Genomic DNA, 10,446 nt, shown 5'->3' with positions numbered 1-10,446 from the left:
GAGTCTTGGAAGTTGTTTACTACTGTAGCAACCTCTCCTTATCATGTTTTTGTGCCAAGTAAAGTTTCTATGCTAAAGTTGATGTTATATTTGGGATCGCTGCGCAGAAACAGCATTGCTGTCTGTCACGAATTCTGGCACAAGTCTCTGTAAAAAAATCAAAAAAATCTGCAAATTTACGAGCGTTATCCTCAGATATGTACGCAACTTTCATTAGTTTTGAGTTTTTCCGTTTGAGCAAGTTAAGTGCCCCTTCCAGATGCATCTTTACGGACTGTTCTGTTTTTGACAGATTCTGCCTTTTATTTCGCATTGCCGCTTTTGCTATGTTGAATGGGTTTCTTTGTTCCATTAACTTTTAGAAGTTTTGTGCAATGTCCAGAAGTGTTAAGAATGATTGTGTCACCTCTGAACATGTGAATTTTGATTATACACTAACCCTCTAATGAGTTTGCTTGAAGTTTGGTGTGGCAGAAGTTTTCAAGGGTCAATAGAAGAGGGTGATATAATGTGATCGAGAAGAGTGAAAGGTCTAAGCTTGGGGATGGCCCGGTGGTTCATCCCTGCATATTTTAAGAAGACTCAAGCATCTAAGCTTGGGGATGCCCAAGGCATCCCCTTCTTCATCGACAACTTATCAGGTTTCTTCTAGTGAAACTATATTTTTATTCAGTCACATCCTATGTATTTTACTTGGAGCGTCTGTGTGCTTTTATTTTCGTTTTGTTATTTTCATTCTATGAATAAGTTCATCCTTGTGTGGGAGAGAGACACGCTCCGCTGGTTCATATGAACACATGTGTTCTTAGCTTTTAATGTTCAAGGGCGAAAGTTGATCGCTTCACTTGTTGCTATTTGGTTGGAATAAGAAAATGCTTCATATGTTCTTGAATAATTTGATACTTGGCAATTGTTTTGAGCTCTCATAAATCATGTTTAAGCTCTTGCATCTTGTAGTTTAAATCTAGTAATGAAGAACTACTGTAGAGCTTGTTGAAATTTGGTTTGCATGATTGGTCTCTCTAAGGTCTAGATATTTTCTAGTAAAAGTGTTTGAGCAACAAGGAAGACAGTGTAGAGTCTTATAATGCTTGCAATAAGTTTTTATGTAAGTTTTGCTGTACCGGTTTATACTTGTGTTTGCTTCAAACAACCTTGCTAGCCTAAGCCTTGTACTGAGAGGGAATACTTCTCGTGCATCCAGAAACCTTGAGCCAAAACCTATGCCATTTGTGTCCACCATATCTACCTACTATGTGGTATTTCCTGCCATTCCAAGTAAATACTTCATGTGCTACCTTTAAACAATTCAAAAGCTATTACCTCTTATTTGTGTCAATGTTTTATAGCTCATGAGGAAGTATGTGGTGTTTTATCTTTCGATCTTGTCATTTACTTTTGACGAGACTTTCACAATGGACTAGTGGCTTCATCCGCTTATCCAATAATTTTGCAAAAAGAGCCGGCAATGAGGTTCCCAGCCTCAATTAATTAACTTGCATTAATAATTCTCTTCACATGTTTTGCTCCGATCTATCGATAAGCAACTTAAATTTGCAAATAGACACTCCTCCATGGTATGTGAATGTTGGCAGGCACCCGAGGATTCGGTTAGCCATGGTTTGTGAAAGCAAAGGTTGGGGGGAGTGTCACCTAATAAATAAAACTAAAGTACATGTGTAAACAAAAGAGAAGAGGGATGATCTACCTTGCTGGTAGAGATAACGTCCTTCATGGGAGTCGCTCTTGAAAGTCTGGTTGATAAGGTAGTTAGAGTACCCATTACCATTCGTTGACAACAACAAACACCTCTCAAAACTTTACTTTTATGCTCTCTATATGATTTCAAAACTTGAAAAGCTCTAGCACATGATTTAATCCCTGCTTCCCTTTGCGAAGGGCCTATCTTTTACTTTATTGTTGAGTCAGTTTACCCATTTCCTTCCATCTTAGAAGCAAACACTTGTGTCAACTGTGCATTGATTCTTACATACTTGCTTATTGCACTCATCATATTACTTTGTGCTGACAATTATCCATGAGATATGCATGTTGAAAGTTGAAAGCAACTGCTGAAACTTATATCTTCCTTTGTGTTGCTTCGATGCCTTTACTTTGAATTTATTGCTTTATGAGTTAACTCTTATGCAAGACTTTTTGATGCTTGTCTTGAAAGTACTATTCATGAAAAGTTTTGCTATATGTTATCTATTTGTTAGCAAACTATAGATCATTGCTTTGAATCACTCCATTCATGTCATATGCTTTACAATAATGTTGATCAAGATTATGATGGTAGCATGTCACCTCAGAAATTATTTGTGTTATCGTTTACCTACTCGAGGACGAGTAGGAACTAAGCTTGGGGATGCTGATACGTCTCCAACGTATCTATAATTTCTGATGTTCCATGCTAGTTTTATGACAATACCTACATGTTTTGTTCACACTCTATATCGTTTTGATGCGTTTTCCGGAACTAACCTATTGACGAGATGCCGAAGTGCCGCTTCGTTTTCTGTCGTTTTTGGTTTCGGAAATCCTAGTAAGAAAATATTCTCGGAATCGGACGAAATCAACGCCCAGCACTCTATTTTCACCGAAGCTTCCAGAACACCCGAGAGGGACCAGAGGGGGGCCACAGGGGCCCCACACACTATGGCGGCGCGGCCAGAGGGGGGGGGGCGCCGGCCTGGTGTGTGGCCCCCCTGTAGCCCTTCCGACTCCGCCCTTTCGCCTATAAAAAGGTCCCTGACCTAAAACACGATACGAATAAGCCACGGTACGAGAAAAGTTCCAGAGCCGCCGCCATCGCGAAGCCAAGATCTGGGGGACAGGAGTCTCTGTTCCGGCACGCCGCCGGGACGGGGAAGTGCCCCCGGAAGGCTTCTCCATCGACACCGCTGCCATCTCCACCGCCATCTTCATCAACGCTGCTGCTCCCATGAGGAGTGAGTAGTTCTCCATTGAGGCTCAGGGCTGTACCGGTAGCTATGTGGTTCATCTCTCTCCTATATACTTCAATACAATAATCTCATGAGCTGCCTTACATGATTGAGATTCATATGATGATGCTTGTAATCTAGATGTCATTATGCTAGTCAAGTGGGTTTTACTTATGTGATCTCCGGAGACTCCTTGTCCCACGTGTGTAAAGGTGACAGTACTGTGTGCACCGTGTGGGTCTCTTAGGCTATATTTCACGAATACTTATTCACCGTTATGAATGGCGTAGTGAAGTGCTTATTTATATCCCTTTATGATTGCAATGTGTTTTGTATCACTATTTATCTATGTGCTACTCATGTGATGTTATTAAAGTAGTCTATTCCTCCCGCATGGTGTAAAGGTGACAGTGTGTGCATCGTGTAGTTCTTGTCGTAGATTATGATCATAATCTCTTGTAGGTTATGCAGCTTGATTATCGCTATGATAGTATTGATGTGATCTATGCCTCCTTCGTAGTGTGATGGTGACGAGTGTGCATGCTATGTTAGTACTTGGTTTATTTTGCAAAGATCTATTATGCTCTAAGGTTACTTAAACATGAATATCGAATGTTGTGGAGCTTGTTAACTCCGGCATTGAGGGTTCGTGTAATCCTACACAATTAGTGGTGTTCATTATCAAACAAGAGTATATGTAGCACAAAAGGAAGAGAACTTATTTATTATGCGATCAATGTTGAGAGTGTCCACTAGTGAAAGTATAATCCCTAGGCCTTGTTCCTAAATACTGTTATCGCTGCTTGTTTACTGTTCTACTGCATGTTTACTTTCTGCAATATTACTACCATCAATCGCACGCCAGACAAGCTATTTTCTCGGCGCCGTACTACTGCTCATATTCATTCATACCACTTGTATTTCACTATCTCTTCGCCGAACTAGTGCACCTATTAGGTGTGTTGGGGACACAAGAGACTTCTTGCTTTGTGGTTGCGGGGTTGCTTGAGAGGGATATCTTTGACCTCTTCCTCCCTGAGCTCGATAAACCTTGGGTGATCCACTTAAGGGAAAACTTGCTGCTGTTCTACAAACCTCTGCTCTTGGAGGCCCAACACTGTCTACAAGAATAGAAGCACCCGTAGACATCAGCGACCATGCACCACAGAAAGACATCTAATCATGTTCTTCAACGCCGAATGCATGGGGAGTGTGGGAGACCGGACCATGAGTGGTCATGTACAAGCTTATATAGAACCTAGTCCATTTTTAGTTCATTAGCATAAACTTTAGGGTTAAGCATAATTAGAATCTTACCCTTGTGATTAGAATACATCTTGATAAAGGAGATCAGGCATTAAGAAGAATCACTAGATGCCAATAGGGGATAGCCCATGGTCATAGTCATGGAAGATGGGGCCCAAAATATGGAAGTAATCTTGCACTACCGCCTTTGCGGCCAGTGAAGAAGCTATAGATCTAATTACCGGGGTGCACCGTGGTGCCAAAGAAGCCAAAAACATTCTTTTAGGGCTAGCACATATGGTGAAAAATTACTATTTTCCAAAAAAATCCCAGGTATCATGTGCACCCACCCTGCAAGTTGCATCCGCGACTGTTTGTGGCCGGCAGTGCTCGTCGATCTTTTGATCCCCTATAGTTCCTTTAGATCACCCTTCGCTAGAGTACTAAAAGGGCTCTGAAAAACAATTTTGTAAGTGAGGAGAGAAATATTTTGGGAGGAAAAACTATTCTTCTCTACAAGAGTTGCTAAAATGACTTGCTACAACTCCTTGTGCTCTCACGCCTTCATACAAATTATATGGTGTCGGTGGCCCGCGACATGGCAGGGGACACGAGCAACTGGGAGATCATCACGACAATGCTTGTGTATCCTTAGAAGGGTGCTCGGTCAGTCTGGATTGCGTTGCTAGGTCATGACCCTGTCCACGTGGACACGTTCGCCAGCCTCACTACGTTTGCGTCGGCCCGCTAGAGACGCCCTAACTCCAAGGACATGAATACATGATATGGGTCAAGCTCACATGAACGAGCAAATAATCTGTATAATTAAGTACATGTGCAATGCAGGAAATGCGCGTAGAACTTATGTGTTCGGGTCCCTTAGGCCCGTTCTTAACAATGATGTTTGAGCAAATGGAAATGTTGCCACAAAACTAACCACCACCAAGGAATGGGTAGAGTAGATCACCATTAAGCCTCAGCCACAATAATTAAGGAAAAATGTATGTACATGCTTCTTTAGTTTGAGTCACAAATAATTAGTTACAACAGCAAAACAGTCTAACATGGTGCCTCAAAAAAAAAAAAAAACAGTCCAAAATGGTATATAGGAAGAAACTGTTTAATCAGTCCAACAACACAACAGTCAACAGGCCGCAGTGTAATACAAGGAATGCATAGCACACAACAAAAACATCGTCCTGCTAAAGCCCACAAAGGCCCCATCGCGCCAGGGCTAAAATGCTACGGATTATTTAGAAACTTCCTCGTGCCCAGTGAAGAATATACAGCATTTGTTAGACAATCAGAGTACAAATGCTCTGGTCAAGAAAACATTCAAAGACCCAGTTGAGGAGTGGTGTTGCCGTGCGACCCTACCTGAAGTTTTCGTCTCCTTGACCAGGCCACCACCATGACCATTGACCAGTGACCACCAATTTGAAGAAAGAAAAGGCTAAAGATTGATATGACCCGTAAACATTATCTGGAGCTCGGCCACATGAAGACGCTAGAGTTCTTCAGACATCAGATCACTCTTTTCGCAGCTCCCAACTTCGCCAACTTCTGCAGGTCCTACTCGTACAATTTTGGCAGTGCAGTTAAACGAGACAACCTGAACAAGCAATCCCTCCTGCAGAACCAAAGACCAATGCTACTTCACAACTCATTTGGTGGCTGAGGAGGTACCCTATCCACACACAAAAAACACCATCACAATCAGCTCAGCACTCGTAAGTTCTATAACTTTTTGGTGATATAGTAATGATCATTCCACTTAATCTGTGACCATGTCACTACTTACTACATTTGAATTTCACGCATGTTGTTATCCACTAATTAGAGAATGTAAGTGGGCATCATTTTCCAGTAGTGACCTCGTAAAGTCGTAAGTGACAAGTCTAATCACAGACCTAGCTAGCTAACAGGTGCTCTTATAATCACCTTGCCCTTCTTGACTAGCAAGGGCAATGTCATGGAGCGTATGAGACAGGTGATGCAATCAAGAAGGCGAGCTTTTCATCTAAAACCAGCAGAAGGATATGAGGAGGGTATGTAATTCTTACCTTGTCGCCCTTTCAGATTTCCGTAGGCAAACATCCTCTTTGGTGATATGCAATCTTGTAGATGTTGGATATTGTAGCGTTTGCATATTAACAAATAACTGTTTCTCTGCATCATAGTTACCATCGACCCAAAGACCTAGTAGAACAAGAAAACAAATAAACAAGGACGTTCTGAACAAATAAAATAAAAACAAGGATACATATAAGTAAAACTTAGGACAAGCGTTTAGTTGTGAGAGGGGTCCGTTTCAGATATGGAAGTTGGTCCAATAGACACAATTTGGCTTTTTCCTAACCAAAAAATCTGCTACAACAGCTTATAAATTCAGAGTAGATAAACCAGTTATCTTAAAATAAATATCTGTTCCTCAGAAAATTAGTGAAACTTTGGCAGATTAATTACCATACAATATGTTCAGTACATACATTACTCCATAACATTTGGAATTAATTAAAGCTTATATTTCTTGTACAATTCCCAGTGTCATCGATATTCTGGGTTCTGTTGCTGCCTCTTTTGCCCTATGTACTCCAATCGGCATCAGCCAGAACACTCAGCAATAGGTCTGACGTGGATACCTTGTTGGCATTCAAGGCAAGCCTAAGCAACCAGCCAGATGTCCTAGCTGCGTGGAACACAACTACTGATTTCTGCTCGTGGCCAGGTATCAGTTGCAGCCATAAGCATAAGCACAGGGTTACAGTACTTAACCTCACTTCAGAGGGCCTTGCTGGCACAATCACACCATCCATTGGAAACCTCACGTTCTTAAAAATTCTAGATCTCAGCCAAAACAATTTCCATGGTCAAATACCCTCATCAATTGGTCGTCTTTCTCGGTTACAATATCTTTACTTGCCCAAGAACTTACTTCATGGTGAAGTAAATGATAACTTGAAGAACTGCACCAATCTTAAAGGCAGCAACCTTTCCTCAAATCAGCTCACTGGAGAAATCCCTGCTTGGCTTGGAGGCTTGTCCAGCTTGAAGTCCATAATGCTGATGAAGAACAACTTCACTGGAATCATTCCTCCATCACTTAACAACCTCTCAGCACTGCAGGAGATCGCTTTGCCCTTCAACCAACTTGAGGGTTCCATTCCTGAGGGTCTTGGCAAGATTTCTAGTCTCAAGTTGATTGAACTGGGTGCAAACCACCTCTCAGGAATTATCCCTATACCTTTCTTTAACCTCTCCTCTCTTATCACTTTCAGTGTGTCGCAAAATAATTTGCACGGTACACTGCCCTATGACTTGGGAAATCACCTCCCAAATCTCCAGAACCTACTCCTTCACTCGAACAGCTTTACAGGAAGCCTTTCAGCTTCTATTGTCAATGCAACTGAGATGTATAAACTAGACCTTGGTTCAAACAACTTCACCGGAAGATTGCCCCCGGAGATTGGAATGCTCTGCCCAGGCTTTTTGGTTCTTGAAACAAATCAGCTAATGGCAGCTACTGCTCAGGACTGGGAGTTCATGACGTTATTGACAAACTGCACAGACCTCCGTATACTTGACCTCCGACGCAACATGCTAGGTGGCGCACTGCCAAGCTCTGTTGCCAACCTATCAACACAACTTGGCTTGGATATAATGAGATCTCCGGAAGAATACCATTTGGCATATGCAATCTTGTAGGGCTAAATGAGTTGCAACTCTATATAAACCAATTTACTGGTGCCTTACCTGACTGCATCGGAAGGCTAAATTTGTTAGAAGCCTTGCATTTGAATGATAATCTATTGACAGGGTTCCTGCCATCCTCCCTTGGGAACTTGACACGGTTACTAGGTCTTTTCACATACAGCAACAAATTTGAGGGGCCTCTTCCAACAAGCCTAAGGAACCTTCAGGAGATAACTGTAGCAAGCTTTAGAGACAATAAGTTAACGGGGTCCTTACCTAAAGAGATCTTTAACCTATCGTCCTTGTCATATATACTGGATTTGTCAGACAATTTTTTTGTTGGCTCTCTTCCATCTGAAGTTGGCAGCCTGACAAAACTTGCAAACCTGTACATCTCTCAGAACAACTTATCCGGAATGCTGCCAAGTGAACTCAGAAATTGTCAAAGCTTGAGAGCACTCTGGTTGGATCATAACTCCTTCACTGGTAGCATACCCTCATCTATCAGCAAAATGCGAGGCTTAGAAGAGCTAAATCTTGCCAAGAACACACTCTCGGGTGTGATCCCTCAGGAGTTTGGACTCATGGGTGGCATTAAAGCAATAAATCTTTCACACAACAACTTGTCTGGTCATATCCCAGAAAGCTTTCAAAACATATCATTACTATTCCTGTTGGATCTGTCCTTCAACCATCTGGATGGAAAAGTTCCATCGCAGGGCGTGTTCAGTAACATGTCTGAAATCTTTTTTGATGGGAATCTGGGGCTTTGTGGTGGTATCTCAGAGTTGCATTTGCCACCATGCCTGCCCGAAGCCATGGGGAATGGCTATAGAAAACACCATTTAGTTATGACAATAGCTGCCCCAGTTGCTGGCGTCATTCTGTGCTTGTGTTTGACGCTTGCTTTCTACAGAATGAGAAAGAAAATAAAAGCTCAATCTATAGCCACAAGGGGATTTCAATTGATGGGTGAAAACTATCCCAGAATTTCTTATGCTGAATTGGTCCAAGGAACAAGTGGCTTTGCAATAGACAATTTGATTGGCAGGGGAAGGTATGGATCTGTGTACAAGTGTGTTTTGCTGCTCAATAATATGACGACCACAGTAGCTGTGAAGGTTTTTGATCTTCAACAGTCTGGCTCTTCCAAAAGCTTTGAAGCTGAGTGTGAGGCGCTTAGTAAGATCCGCCATCGTAATTTGATTAGTGTCATAACTTGCTGCTCAAGCTCTGACATGAATCGACGAGACTTCAAAGCCCTTGTGTTCGAGTTCATGCCTAACGGGAGCCTAGATATGTGGTTACACCTGGATGTACATGCATCACAGCAACTACATGGTTTGACATGGATGCAGAGATTAAATATTGCAGTTGATATTGCTGATGGACTAGATTATTTGCCACTGTGACTTGAAGCCAAGCAACATTCTTCTCAATGAGGATCTAGTTGCTCACATTGGGGACTTCGGCCTTGCAAAGATTCTTCATGAATCATCAATAGAGCAACAGATCTCTTCCAGGAGTTCTATTGGAATAAGAGGAACAATTGGATATGTCGCTCCAGGTAGCTCGAATTTTGTCTAATCTCCTTACCTGCTCCACGAACATAAATATTGAATGTAAACTCACTACTTTTGGTCTATGCAATGTAGAATATGGACAAGGCGGTCAAGTTTCTTCATGTGGAGATGTATACAGCTTCGGAAGTGTCATCCTCGAGTTATTTACAGGCATGGTGCCGACTCATGAGATGTTCAGAGAAGGGTTGACCTTGCAGAAGCATGTAGAGAATGCATTTCCAGGGATGCTAATGCAGATTGTAGATCCAGTCCTACTGCCCATTGAAGAAGCTAATGCGAGTAGTGTGCAGGATGGAAGCAACCAAATGGAACATGGCAGCAATGCCATATTCTCTGTCATGCAGGTTGGGCTATCATGCAGCAAGCATGCTCCAACAGAGAGAATGTGCATGAGAGATGCAACTGCAGCGATTCACAGGATAAGAGATAGACATGTTAAGATAACACGAAATGAGGAAGCCCTTATAACTGCGCATAACGCAAGGCCTTTTGCTGAAACAAGTTATGCAGCAGAAACATCCAGGCCAGCCCCCTAAAGTTGAGTCACGCTTAATTAGCTCTGTAGTGGTTATATTTTGCACTAGGCATGCTTTAATTTCTGGCTGGGAATGTTTGCTTAGGATCTTAGGTCCTAAAATAAGGTACAGTACAGCAACCACACGGCGTGCCACAAGGATATGCACTTTTTGTACTATTGTCAGGCTACGGCTGTATAAATTTTTGAAATCACGAGCACTCGGTGCAGTACAGGATAGACTCTTTATAATCCAATTCTATTTGGAGACGTTTTCATTTCTTTGTTCCAAAATCACACATAAGGAGAGGAAGACATTCATGTATAGCTGGGAGGATGATCATGCAAAACAAGCACACTGGCCTGTGACAAGAAATGCAAAATGATAATTCAAGTATGCCTACAACATATCGTTTGAAGTAGGACTCCTGAATGAACTCTTAGTAGCTCAACTGCATGATTATCT

At 42.0% G+C, this 10,446-nt stretch overlaps 1 pseudogene; it reads left to right on the top strand.

Moving 5' to 3' along the window:
- The first annotated feature begins 5,688 nt into the window (after window positions 1–5,688).
- LOC124663681 lies at window positions 5,689–10,204 on the top strand (annotated as a pseudogene).
- Window positions 10,205–10,446: the final 242 nt, after the last annotated feature.

This window comes from Lolium rigidum, chromosome 6, assembly GCF_022539505.1.
Source record: "Lolium rigidum isolate FL_2022 chromosome 6, APGP_CSIRO_Lrig_0.1, whole genome shotgun sequence".
NCBI lineage: Eukaryota > Viridiplantae > Streptophyta > Magnoliopsida > Poales > Poaceae > Lolium > Lolium rigidum.
Note: the sequence above shows the minus strand (reverse complement) of the source record. Positions and strands in the feature narration are given on the sequence as shown.